The 14,829-nt window shown below is 38.5% G+C and overlaps 1 protein-coding gene across 9 annotated transcripts in view; it reads right to left on the reverse strand.

Annotated features, from left to right (window-relative positions):
- DNM3 (dynamin 3) overlaps positions 1 to 14,829 on the reverse strand; it is a 624,166-nt gene that overhangs the window by 104,106 nt on the left and 505,231 nt on the right. The gene's annotated exons all lie outside the window — the stretch shown is intronic.

The raw sequence follows: 14,829 nt of genomic DNA on the forward strand, positions 1-14,829 counted from the left end.
GGTGCACTGGCCACGGTGCACCGGCCGCAGCGCGCCAGCCGCGGCGGCCATTGGAAGGTGAACCAACGGCAAAAAGGAAGACCTTTCTCTCTGTCTCTCTCTCTCTCACTGTCCACTCTGCCTGTCAAACAAAAACAAAAACAAAAAACCATAGCTTATCATAATGTAACTTTTTTTTTATTTGATAGATAGAGTTAGACAGTGAGAGAGAGAGACAGAGAGAAAGGTCTTCCTTCCGTTGGTTCACCCCCCAAAATGGCCACTACGGCGGGTGCTATGCTGATCCGAAGCCAGGAGCCAGGTGCTTCCTCCTGGTCTCCCATGCAGGTGCAGGGGCCCAAGCACTTGGGTCATCCTCCACTGCCCTCCTGGGCCACAGCAGAGAGCTGGAATGGAAGAGGAGCAACCGGAACTAGAACCCGGCGCCCATAGGGGATACCAGCGCCACAGGAGGAGGATTAACCAAGTGAGCCAAGGTGCCGGCTGCACAATGTAACTTCTCAAGATAATACTTGGTAACATGTTTTCAAAACAGGTGTATAGAATTTCTTTTATTTTGGGAGACTTGTTGAATCACTTCTACTAAATAGTACTGCAAGCCAAATGTCTGCAATCATGTAAGAAAAAAATATGTCAAAATAGCTCTGATGTCTTAAATATTATCTCCCATTAGCCAGAGGGAAGTCTCTTCATTTTCATGACAATGTGGAAAACAAAAATACACAAAGAAGCCCTAACTGCTCTTCAGAAGTCCTTGAACTGTCATCTCCTACGAGCTTTGTGAACAGATCCATTCCTGCTTCCCCATAGAGTCTATTTGACAAGATCAATAAGCCTGAGAGCAAAATATAAATTCCAGCTTGCTTCTAAGTTTTCTACCTCCAAATGAACTGTCCCTTCTCCCACCTGGTTATGATTAAAGTCAGAGTGTTAAAAAAAAACAACTATGCATTAATAATGGTTTCTAAAGGCTAGTAGATCAAAAAAGAACCAAAGGTTTACTGTTGTTACAGACACTGAGAAACAATTCAGTTTTAAACGCACATGAATGAAAAGAGCACCTTAAGACCGGTGAGTTTTCATCCTTTGTTTTTAAATTTAGTCAACCGTATGAGAGACTCTTCTGAAATTCCAGAGAAATACATTTGCTAAACTTCTGTGAGAAAATCAGGGAAAGCATATACATTATTCAAAGAAAATAAACAGTCCTAATTGAGCTGCCTGTACCTACACTGCTTAGAATGTTCTGATTTTCCGGCGAACTCAAAAGGCTTCCATAGCCTTGGCAACTCACGACTAGAGCCTCGGGAGATTACTGATGCTACAAACAAGAGTGTCAAATTGTTAAGTCAACAACAGGAGTCACTGTGTACTTACTCCTCATGTAGGATCTATGTCCTTAATGTGTTGCTCAATGTGAATTAATGCTATAACTAGTACTGAAACAATATTTTACACTTTATGTTCTGTGTGAGTGCAAACTGATGAAATCTTTACTTAATATATACTAAATCGATCTTCTGTATATAAAGATAATTGAAAATGAATCTTGATGTGAGTGGAATGGGAGAGGGAGCGGGAGATGGGATGGTTGTGGGTGGGAGGGAAGTTATGGGGGAGAAAAAGCCATTGTAATCCATAAACTGTACTTTGGAAATTTATATTTACTAAATAAAAGTTCAAATACAAAAAAAAGGAAAAAAAAAGAATGTTCTGACTTTCAGTCATGCATTTAAAGTATTAGACAGAAAATATACATCATGACACTGGAATCAGAGAAGACCCCCTATCTTCTGCTATTTCAACACTGCAGTCTGTGACCCTTCCATCAACCAAGATTATGACACACATCATCAGTAAGACATTTCCAGATGAAGAAGATGGGTTTTCTATATTCTCTCACGTATGACCAAGAACAATGTTAGAAGTTGAAGGCCTACCATTAAAAAAGCATAAGAAATTAATGTGGATATAACATCTGTACCCCTCAAATACATTTTGATGCTATCTGAGTTTACAGACATTGCAAAGGATCACTAGAATCCAATGGATTACTGAATAAGTACTCCAGGTAATTAATACTTTTCCCACCAGTGGGGGCTGACAATGTCCATTGGCGTCACTGAATGTATTGGGAACCAGTACACAAAGTTTTTTAACTGTTGAAAAAACAGGTGTTCAAGTCTGATTTTCCTTTCCTACTTTTCTTAACTATGAAGGCTCTCTAATATATACAAAATTATTGCCTTTAACCCAACTAGAACTTAATAAAGACACAGTAATTTTAAAAATTCCATACTAGAGTTTTCTCTTTTCAAATGATCCTTTTCTGCGAGAAACATACTCTGCATTATATTTCTTCTGGGAGAAATGTAAGAATTCTTTAGTTTAAGGGCCGGCGCCATGGCGCAGTAGGTTAATCTTCCGCCTGCGGTGCTGGCATCGCATATGGGCGCCGAATCTAGTCCCGGCTGCCCCTCTTCCAACCCATCTCTCTGCTGTGGCCTGGGAAAGCAGTAAAAGATGGTCCAAGTGCTTGGACCCCTGCACCCACATGGGTGACCAAGAAGAGGCACCTGGCTCCTGGCTTCGGATCGGCACAGCTTCGGCTATTGTGGCCATTTGGGGAAGACCTTTCTCTCTGTCTCTCCCTCTCACTGTTTGTAACTCTGCCTCTCAAGTAAATAAATAAAATCTTAAAAACAAAAACAAAAACAAGAATCTTTTAGTTTAAAAAGACTGAAATGAAGTGAAATGATTGCAAATTTCTATTTAGAAGGAAATAAAAGATCTAGAAGGGAAGAGATTAAATGTAGCCTTTTCCTATAACTTGACTTTTGGAAGCACTAGTTTTTGAATTTAAGATTCATCCTATTTTTCATTTGTATTTCTGTACCAACACCATTAGGAAATCTAAGAGTTTTGTTATAATATTTTATTCTTGTATTTTATGTTTTTCTCTACTTTTAATTGACCCAGGTTAACATCAAAGATATTTAACCAAAACTCAAGATCTTTAATAAAAAGATAAAAAGTCAATCAAATCTCTAGAAATATCCACAACGAGAAGCAATTAAAGAAGCAATGTAAATGGCTACTCTCTAGGATAAAATATGGAGATTAATTTTTACTTGAAAGTCTGAGATTGAAAATGACACTATGATTTACATTTGTATTCAACAAGTGAATAAATAAATAAATAAATAAATAAATAAAAAACAGGGTCATACATGTGGCACAGTGGGTTATATACTGCTTGAGTTGTCCACAGCCCATATTGGAGTGCTGAGTTTGAGTCCTGGCTCTTCTGCTGCTGATCCAGTTTCCTGCTAATGCGTCCTAGGAGGCAGCAGATGATGGCCCAAGTCTTTGGGTCCCTGCCATTGACATCGTAGTCCTGGATGGAACTTCCAGGCTCTTGGCCTCAACCTGGCTTAGCCCCAGCTATTGTGGGCAATCAGGAGAGTCAGCAGTGGATGAAAGTTCACTCGACATCACTCTCTCTCTCTCTCTTTCTGCCTTTAAAATAAGTAAATACATCTTTTTTAAAAAATAAAAAAAATGACCTCCCTGTTACTTTATGTATTTGTTCACATTTGCACGGCTGACTCTGGTGTCCTGTATTCTGTTCATTCTAGTGAAGATATTGACTTCTATGGTGCAGGGAAACCCATCTAAGGAGGAGATAGACTGTACCCTAAACAATTTAGAATATTGCCATGCCAACAGAAAAACACTTTCAAAGGGAAAAATAAGTAATAGGCCTGGAAGGAAAATTTTCTCTGACAAACTGCGATGACTTTACAAAAGATCTGCTTTTTAAGGAGAAATAACAAAATACATGTTATTATTCCAGGAGGAATGTGAACCTGGGTGTTTTGGTCCATCATGTGTTCATAATGTAAATCTGTATGTGCATGTATGGTAGAAGACAGTTTTCTTGGAGTTTAGAGAATCAGCTCTCAAACTCTTTTATTTATTTATTTTTATTTATTTATTTTTATTTTTTTGACAGGCAGAGTGGACAGTGAGAGAGAGAGACAGAGAGAAAGGTCTTCCTTTGCCGTTGGTTCACCCTCCAATGGCCGCCGTGGCCGGCGCACTGCGCTGATCCAATGGCAGGAGCCAGGTGCTTATCCTGGTCTCCCATGCAGGTGCAGGGCCCAAGGACCTGGGCCATCCTCCACTGCCTTCCTGGGCCACAGCAGAGAGCTGGCCTGGAAGAGGGGCAACCGGGACAGAATCCAGCGCCCCGACCAGGACTAGAACCCAGTGTGCCGGCGCCGCAAGGCAGAGGATTAGCCTAGTGAGCCGCGGCGCCAGCCCTCAAACTCTTAAGTGTAATCTAAAGATGTATGAAGCAGATCAATTTAGTTATCACTGAGAAAACAAAGAGCAGAGTTGTTCCATATGTCCCAGATTATTTGTGTGTATTAACGTGTGTGCACCACACTTAATGTATGTGGGAAAACGAATCCATCCTGCTCATCTACAGAAACATTAATTGAGCAGATTTTATTTTCTTTAGAGTCTGGTTAATATCATAAATAATAAAATGCCATGCACTAAATGAACAATTAGCATGCAAGTCTAAAATGAGTCATACTGTACAGCTGGCTCACAAAGATGGCAAGCAACAAGTCAGGTATGTTGCCTTGGGGACAACTCAGAACAAGCATTCCAGCATGAGAGGGAAAAAAGAATCTCATATTCTCCTTTTGGAGACTCCAGACTTATACTCTGGAGACAGCACAGTTTGTATTCCAGTGTTTTCCATTTATGCTGAAATTCTAAGCTACAGGAAAATAGCATGCAGATGTGCTGTTTGTGATGTGAGGAGGCGTTTTGTGCCAGAATCTACAGTCAGTATCACAATCATATTTAAAAAGATTAGCCTTATGTTTTTCATAAATTATCACTTATTAATAAGATAAACAATTAAAAAATCATGGGACAATAAATAAAAGCACCTCCAAAGTACTCACTCTTCAATTAAAAATCAAAACAGTAAGCATTTGTATCTTTCATACCCATGAACCAACACTCTACCTCTAACTAGCACCCAAAGATCCCCCACAACACATATACCACAAGTTCAAGTTGCAGGTGGTGACTATTAGGGCCTTGAGGCTCTCCATATTATCCTAGAAGAAGCCTTAATGAGCAGCAGTTTAGAGTTCTTGAATTTTATTATTCATTGCATTAAATTATTTGCAAATCAATGGATGGTATTAAACTGAAAAATTAATTACCAAGAAGAACTTGGATCCATCAAGACACAATAAATAGATGGCTCTTGCCATAGAAGTGCATTTTCTTTGGGAAATTTTACAAGTGCTCTTAAGTCACCTTTGAATCACAAGTGAAGAAGACAAATCATAATTGCTTCTTGAGTGGTCTAAGAGTTAGCACCTCTCCCATAATGTCAGCAACTGGTTCCCTAATCTTTAGCACAAACAGACTTCCTATTAGTGCCCTCATGATTAGTCCAGGGCACTTTTTGAAAATATTTCTTTTTGGGGCTGGCGCTGTGGTGCAGCAGGTTAACACCCTGGCCTAAAGCGCCGCCATCCCATGTGGGCACCGGTTCGAGACCCGGCTGCTCCATTTCAGATCCAGCTCTTTGCTATGGCTTGGGAAAGCAATAAGAAGATGGCCCAAGTCTTTGGGCCCCTGCACCCATATGGGAGACCCAGAAGAAGCTCCTGGCTCCTGGCTTCAGATTGATACAGTTCCGGCTATTGAGGCCAATTGGGGCGTGAATCAGCAGATGGAAGACCTCTCTCTCTCTGCTTCTCCTCTCTCTGTATAACTCTGACTTTCAAATAAATAAATAAATCTTTAAAAAATATTTCTTTTTTTTTTGTCTCTTTCTCTCTCTTTCTAAACTCCAGAGACTCAATATAACGCAAATAACCAGGATTGGAATACTTGTACATACTTACTATTTGGGAGTTATAATATGTATTTTAAGGAATAAGAAATAAAGGATGAGGTTTTATATTCTGTCCAAGTGTTATTTTTTTTCTCCCAATAGCGGTGGTATTAGTTAGAAATACTGTCCTTTGTTTTGTGCAAGTAATCTTTAATCAATTTCCCAAATTATCTGCTACTTTTAAAACGTGTCCTGTAAGCAGCCTGGATTAACTTCTTTATACCTCCAAATGCCTATCTCCTGGTTTTCCAGTAATATTTTCACTTTATTAAATATTACTACTTGGGCTATAAGAACTTATATCAAGATATAAATTTATAAAATGACACATTTTTTAGCACCAATTGTCTATGTTAACTCATTCTAGAATAGTACATTCCATCATTAATTTGATGGAAAACAAACAAACAAAAAAGATTTCCTCCATTTGTTTCACGTTTTGTATGTATGGCTTATGAATAGCAATTTTGATGAATTCCAGCTGGTTTAAGTATGCAGGGCAACCTTTATAGAACAGATTCTTTTCAATTCTTATTGTATTCAATGAGGCCCATTTTAAGTGGGCCACCTGGTAGTATGTAGCACTGATAAATCTCCATTAAGAAGTAGGAAAATAAATTATCCCACCAAACTGAAACCCATCTTCCCCAACTTTATTACTATTACATTCCTAATATAAGTAATTCTAATCTTTTGGAAAAGTTGAATAAAAATTTACACACTAGCAATCTTATGGAATATTAAATTGCTCATTTGTCAGAACATTAAAATAATCTCCATTTGTGTGTTGCCATTTTCCCAAGTCTATAGCACACGTTCTGGGCTCCCTCTCCAATCCTCACACCCTCCCGTTTCCATCCAGCTGGAATACATCAGGGCCACAGAAGCCAAGTCAAATGTTGACCCCACCCTCCTCCATCCATTTTCAGGCACCTTCAAAGCCAGCGCGTTGATCTAGTTCAGTTTCGGTAACAAAGCCAGCCATGCTACTATTTAAGACTCCGGTTTGGGGTTTGCACAACTGAACATTAACATGAGAGCTTTGATTTTTTTTCATCAAAACTTCAACTGCACTGAGTTTCAACAGTGAAGTTGGTGTACGCTTTCTGCAAAAGGGTCCTCATTATTACAGCTTCATAAATTTTGCTCTCAGTGTCGATTTTGTTCCTTATAATAATATCTACCTCTCTGAACTTCCCAGTACCCAAAGCTGAAGAACATAATATGTTTCCCTTCCAAAAAGGTCAAAACAGAACAGCCATTATGGTAGTCCAAACACACATTTCCCCTAACATTTGCACACCTCATATAATTTGCACACTGTACCAGATGACAGTCATTTTAAAGTGCACAGAAACACTCTTGGCAAGACACATGCAGGAGCGGGGCGGGGGGGCTGGGGAGACAGAAGACCTGCAGCAGGACAAAGAACTTACTTTGCTGTTTCCCTGTGCACGCAGCCGCAGGAAAAAAAGAAAGAAAATATGATAAACATAAATTTATGTTAAAAGTATGAGGGTTCTCTTGCTAGAGTAAAATCAAAACAAGCAATTTAACTATTCACTGACATCTCATACATACGCATACAGCATCAAGAGCTCATGGACAAGTCAACGAATCCTCTTAAGTTAAATGGAATCATACGTTTATAACAGCAGAAGATTATGACAGAGATTTTTCTCCTTTTCTTTATACTTGGAATACTTGGGGTATGGGAACGCAGCCAAAAAGAATTGGTCTGAATTGGTAATAAGTGAACTGTGAGCATGAAAGGCAGAGCATTTAGTATGTTGGCTTGCCCCTTCCTGACAGCCCCTCCTCCAACATGCCAAGCAGTGGAAAATTTCATCAGCCAGTGCATTTTTAAACAAACACTGCATCCTTGGTTTCAAAGAAGGTGGAAAAAGAAGGGGGAAGGAGAGCAGAGGGAAGAGGTGGGTGGTTCTGGGAGGCAGGGTAAAGCAGCCCAAGTTACCACGTCCATGTCCATCTGTACCATTCCTTTATTTTGTAAATTATGAGTTTTTCTTGTGTTGGCACAGGAAGTGCAGGCTGTATAGTGGGGAAGCTGCCAAAATAAACACTAGTCCACATTCAAGAAAATGGGTCTGGAAAGGTTAGTCACAAAAATGTAGTCATTTTTAAAAGCGACACTCTGGATAGAGACACAGAAAGCAGCCAGCAGCAGGCGGCGGGCAAATGGCTCTCCTGTTTCAAACTGGAGTTGCGAGAGTATGATTTATATCAAACAATTTAACTCGCATATGGCCTAAAAAAATAAAATGGTGATTCATTACTCCCAGGGCAGCCTGAGTCCTCCCAAGGTCAGATCCTGTGGGGGAGACGGGCCGGGGTATGGGCAGGGAAAAGATCAGAACTCTTCTCACAAGGGGCCCAGAAGGATTTTCTCACTGCGATGTGTGGCTGAAGAGCTGTGAGCAATGTGTGTGCAAATGTGGAGGACATTGAGAGCGAGGTGGAGTCACAGGTCAGGCTGGAGATCCGGCATCTAGTTTAAGTTGAGGATGTGGCAGGGGAAATAATGTATACCGAACCTTTCTTGACAACAGTAAGGCTAGGATCCCAGGAGAATGTGTTTTCAGAAAAAAATGCTAATTGGTGACTCTGGGGAAATGCCTGATCAAGGGTCTATCATGGACATCATAGTTAATTAAAAAAAAACAAAACAAAACACAAATTTAAAGGCACTGGTAAAATAGTACAGAGAAGCTTCTTGGTGTTGTTGAGAGGTCGTAATACAAGTATCAACATACCAGTCTTTCTAAGATGTAAATAAGGGTACAAATGTAAATAAAGGGGGAAAAAAAAGAGTCACTTCTATAGGCTATGCCTACTGTTTAATAAGGTAATAAAGATTCCCACTGGGAATTTTATCAGGAGCAAAAGACTATTTTAGAGAATAAGGAGACCCTGATTCTCTCAAGAAGGGCAATCAATACCACTGAATATTTCTCAGACTGAAAGTATTTTTGCATTCCACAACAGTGCAGCTTTTGATGTACCAAATAAGTTTCAGGAGTTCAACCAAGTATTGTTTTCTTCTTTCTTTTCTTTTTCTTTTTCTTTTTTTTTTCTTTTGCACATTAGGGTATGATTGGTTTCCTCACTGCATGGCAGATGGCTCTGTTTGTAGTGGCAACAATGATGTCACAGAGTAGGAGGCCTTAATCCTTAAAGACAAGAAACACACAAGCAGAGGAATGGTGTGGCTTGGCCATTTCTCATTTCACTCAATCATTTCCCAATTTCTGTTCTGAGGGAGTCAAAACAGTCATGAATGGTGACATGGAAATGCTTTATGGTTCCATTCTCTACTCTATGTGGTAGTACTTTATGTTTAGATTTCTGAAATACTTTCAACTGAAGAAAAAGTAAGGCTCTGTGAATTGGCCACATAGCTAGGTTCTGTGGGAAGCACTGTCAAAAAAGCTAGGAATACAGTTGGGTGCAGAGGGGCTAAGTGTTGGGATCTTAAGTCTCATGCTATCAGACTGCTGAATAAGTGCAGATGAGTGTCATTACCTAGTTAATAAATATTGTTGAAGGTCTAAGGCCACTCCTCTCCCTAGAATAATAGAGAGACCCTTTTCCCATCTATTGTTTGACCGAGAAAAAGTTATTCTCAGTCTATCCAAGAGTAATTTCTGAAGTTACCAAAAGGACTTCATCCTAAAATGGTTCCCACCTGCAGAGTGGTCCTACCTAACATCTTCAGTTATGCCCAGGGCAGTCCTGAGCTCAGAAGAAAAGTGAAATTCTAGGGTGTTTCAATTTCTACTGTCCTTTTTAATCTCTTAAGAAATAATACAGGATAGGGAAGGACCAGTTTTATACCTAGATGATAGAAAGCTCTTACAAAGCTCAGGGATGGTGGACTTCACAAATGTGCAAAAAGTAAATTTGTACAATCTTTGTTTCCAGGGTTCATGGGTCTCAAGTTAACTTCTTTCAGAGGAAAGGTTGTGAATTCTCACCTCCCTGACAGACAAGCTCTGGGCTCCTGCCTGCCAGGCTGAGGGAGCTTTGGGTTTGGCCTGTCCACCATACCCCCACCCCAACCCCCACCAAGGTACAGCAAAAGGCACTCAGCTTTCTGAGCCAACAGATGAGGAAATTCTCCCTCCCACACACAAATCGCACAGACAGTTTCCAAAGAAAACGGAAGTCTTAAATTGGGAATTACAGTTGCATGGACACGTTAATGGTTTTGAATTCTGATACTAATTCTAATGCTAATAAAGGCTGTGTGGCATTGGACAGATTCATCTGATGGAAGGCACTAAGTGAGCTAGTTGTGACACACAGGACTTTCTATAATACTTCAAAATAACTCTGAGGAAGGTATTATTTTGAGTTCAGAGAAGAACAAACAACTGGAGGCTTAAGTTGCCTGAGCCAAAACAATTGGCAGGATCAGGATTCAAATGTGAATGGATTTGCCTCCAAGCCTATCTCATTCTGCTGCACACAATACATTTCAAAGAATTTGAATCTGGAATTCCTTAATGTTTATATATAATTTAAGTCATATTGTAAGTCAACAAAACTGTGCTGGAAAAGTCAGCTTTTACTGTCACAGCACATTCTTTAGGTACTTAATCAATTCACATTTACTTATAATCATTATAATAGGAAACATTTATATACAATGTCAGTAAAATAACATTTTAAAGTTCTCTAGATGTAGCCTCTAACTACTGGTATACTTGTACTTTAACTGTATCTCAGTCTTATCAGTGAAAATAACTATTAATTACTTCCATTAGAAACATTTTTACTTTCAAAATATGACAAGGTCTATCACCTACTTACCAATATAAAATTTTATGCTTAAATAGTTATAATTCCAAGTTAATGAGTGAAAGAAGCAGAAATAAAACAAATAAAATTCTACCAATCTAAATTCAGATTGGAATATGTTTTTACAATATTGGGAAGAATCACTATGTTCCTAAAGTTGCATTGATGAAATGCATGAAGTTTGTATACCTTAAATAAAAGGTTTCTAGGCTAAAAACAAAAGTGAAAAAAAATAAATAAAAATAAAGTGCTAAAAGGCAAAAAAAAAAAATATTGTGGCTAAATAGAAGCTAACTTTGTGGCTCACAGAAGCTACATGTAAATTTGCAGAGTAAGTCAACAGAACAGGAAACTGAATCCCAGACCCCTCGTTTCCATTTTTTCCCCTAATTTCTATTTTACAGTCACATACTCCAATGCTCAGATAAGAATTCAACATTTTGCTGAGGATCCAGAAAGATTATGTGAGTAAAAGCAGTAAAAACAAAAAATGCACATGGGGAAATAGAACTAGAAAGTAACATAATCAGAAAACACACCAGAGAAAATAGTTGCGCTGTTACATTTTATACAGATTATTCAATGGAGTTGTATGCTCTAATTATTTGTTCTCTTCTCTTCTACTAGACTTGGAATTCCTATAAAGTAGGAATTGATTAACTTTTATCTTTGACTCTCTGGAGTCTACTACGATGGGAAGGATAAAAGATGGAAGAGAATAGGAGGGAAGGAAAAAAAGACTAATTTTTAAAGAAAATTCCAAAAGAAATGATTTGAGACAAGATAAACATGACAATAGAACATTTTGACACAAATGACATAAAAGCATCGCATCATGTAGACATGATGGGAAAAAATAATTATATGAAAAGAAATCTGTCCCAAATGTCATTTCATTCAAATTTTGGTGGTCATTATTCATCTAAGTGATATCAAACTTCCATAGTTTTCAAAAGCAACCTACATTGAAACTCATTTCTAGTCAAAATAGAGGTATTTCTGCAGAAAGCACAGCTTTGTGATTTTAGCACATGTCCATACACAACACATAAATGATTGATTATTAGAAAGCAATCGGCTGACTTGCTGTTGACTCAACAGTTTACAAACATGAAAACAAAATGTCATACTATCCAGAAGTTCTAAAAATTTACTCAGATAAAAGCATTGATTATTAGGTTAATCTGACTTCATCAAATATTTCTTGTTTAGGAATAACTCTCTAAAATATTCTTCCTAAATGTGAAAGTACTTACAAAATAGAATCTTTAGTAGGTGTTTACTTGAATTGATTTTGGCAGTCAGCTGCCATTCAAACATCTGCAAGTTAAGTAATCGTTTTGATATGATCTGTAAGACTACATGGTGCATAAGAAATGCAAATATTATTTATGATGAAAACTGAGAAAAGCAACATTTATGGCACACTGCCAAGTTTAATTTCCTGTCTTGTCTTTGTGATGTAATAAAAATCCCATTGTAAGCAATTGGATTCTTCTAAGCAATTGCATCAAATGTATGGTTAAAAACAAATAAAATAAAGGTACAAAGAATCACAGTGGATTGTGTAAAATCTTTAGATTTGCTTAAAATTTAGTATTTTTATAAAAATATATTTACTTGACTATTTTCTTGGTATAGAGCTATGGATACATGAAAATTCACGTGGATAAAGACAGTTTAATAGGGAATTGGTAATTTGCCTTTTCAGGAGAGTTTTTCCTTCATAAGAGATGCATTACATACTTTCTTAAAATAGGACATTGGCACTGGTACATGTAAAATATGTCTAAACAAAATCATGATTTAATAAAATATTTTCACAGACAGTATAGTTTCATGTAAGGAAGATACACACACATATTGATATCTTAAATAACAAAGCATATTTTAAGATAGAAAATAGCATAGAGTATTTATAATCTCACCAGGTTATATTATAATAGCCACAGTATTTTAACCTTCCCCTAGTTGTTACGGAAAGTAGCTTGTGATGAGAACCATAATCATTATCATCATAAATTAAATAGGCACTTAGTTGAGCCTGCCCTGCTTAATGCTTTGCCTGTATTATCTCATTGAATCCTATCAACCGTCCTCTAAGGAACAGTTATCTTCATTTTAGAAACAAAAATCTTGAAATGTAAAAGGATGAAGTACCTACTCACAGCTTGTAAGTGAGCCTCCAGAATCTGAATGTAGGAAGTTTGACACTAGAGTCTGTCCTTGAACTCACAAGCTCTACTACCTCTCATAATTCCCAGCCAGACTGAACTTTCAAAAATCTAAATCTTATCATGGCGTGAAATGGCTAGAGACTGGCTTCCCATCACACCTAGAATAAAATGACAAACCCTCATCACTCCCTTCAAAGCCTGTATCATCTGGCCCCTGAGCACTCTGTTGGAGACCCTTGAGAACCTTTGTCTTCTCCCACCAAAGCCCAGTCACACTGGCCTCCTTGTTGCTCCCGAAGACACTGACCTCGGCTGTGCATTTGTTCTCCCTCTGCCAAGAATTCTCTTCTTCATTCACTCCCTCCTCTCCTTGAGGAACCTCCTCAAATGTCAACTTTTCAAGGGGGCCTTCTGTGATCACCTTTCCTAAAATAAAGCTTACCTGTCCCTCATTCTCACTCTCTGTCCATTTAATTTACAACAGAACTTCTCATGATATTAATGCTATATGATTATAGTTGTTCACTCACTTGTTCAATGTCTGTTTCCTATTATTCACTTCTATATCATGAGTGCCTGGGATGGTCCCTGGCAAAAAGCATGTGCTCCAAGGTTTTTTTGTGGAATCAATGCATAAAAAATTAAGTACATGTGCATTTTAATACAGATTATTTGTGAAACTAAACACACCACCATCAATGGAGAGTAATAGGTAATGATAAGTATTGGAAGCAAAAGTAAAAATGGTCCTCCAATTCTTTAGTTGATTTGTTACATGTTGTCTTTGGAGTGGTGTATATCCATGTAAATCTGTATGCACACAACAGGAGAAAAAATGAAAACTATTGATCATATAGAGATACTTCTGTACCTGGATATCACCAGGAAAGCATCTGATCTGACTTCCACTTGAACGGCATAGGGCATGTTAGGGGAGATTTATTGTTTTGGGGACAACCAGACAGGGTAGGATATAATGGGGTTAAGAGGTCTACATGTGAGCTTTGGCTTGCTTTGTGGCATACTGCTGCTTGCAAGGCCTGAATCTCATATGGGCATCACTGTTTGTCCCAGCTGCTCCACCTCCAGTCCAGGTCCCTGCTAACTGCCTAGGAAAAGCAGTGGAAGATGGCCCAAGTGTTTGGGCCCCTGCTACCAAGTGGGAGTTCTAGATGAAGCTCCTGGTCCCTGGCTTCACCTGGTGCAGCCTTGGCTGTTGCAGCCATCTGGGGAGTGAACCAGTGGATGAAGGATATTTTTGTCTCTCTGTCTATCCCTCTCCCTCTGCAACTCTTTCAAAATAAATATATAAATCTTTTTCTTTCCTTTCTTATTTTTTTTCTAGTGAGGTCTGAAATCTCCCACAGATATATTTCAATTGCCCCACACTGCACACATACGTCAGACTTTCTTTTGAAAATACTATCCCTATTTTGAGCCTAGGAAGGACCCAAATGGCACATGATCGGTCCCATAAGCCAATTAAGAACTGATTAAGCAGCCCAGGGGCCAAGCTGAACTAAATCCCCAAGGCTTGGTCATGGTACTTTAGCTCTCGGGAGAAACCTGGATAGTACAAAGATTCATAAGGAAGCAGCAGTGGAGAAATCCACTCATCTGCAGTCGCTGTATCTGCATATATACACATGTTGGTGTGACTCTTGAAGTTCAAATTCAGACTAGTCTGTGCAATATTACAATTTCCAAAGAACACAAAGAGAAGTCTGTTTATTAGCTTGAATGAGAAAAGTGTTTCCAAGACACTTGAAGTACATTAATAAAGATAAGTGGGAATAGTAGTAAAATATTTTTTGTTCTTTCACATTCACAATGATGTTAAACAGAGTTTGGATACAGATATAATTGTGAATACAAGTAATACAGACATAATGAAAG

This window comes from Oryctolagus cuniculus, chromosome 7, assembly GCF_051225735.1.
Source record: "Oryctolagus cuniculus isolate XC-2025 breed Fujian yellow rabbit chromosome 7, ASM5122573v1, whole genome shotgun sequence".
Lineage (NCBI taxonomy): Eukaryota > Metazoa > Chordata > Mammalia > Lagomorpha > Leporidae > Oryctolagus > Oryctolagus cuniculus.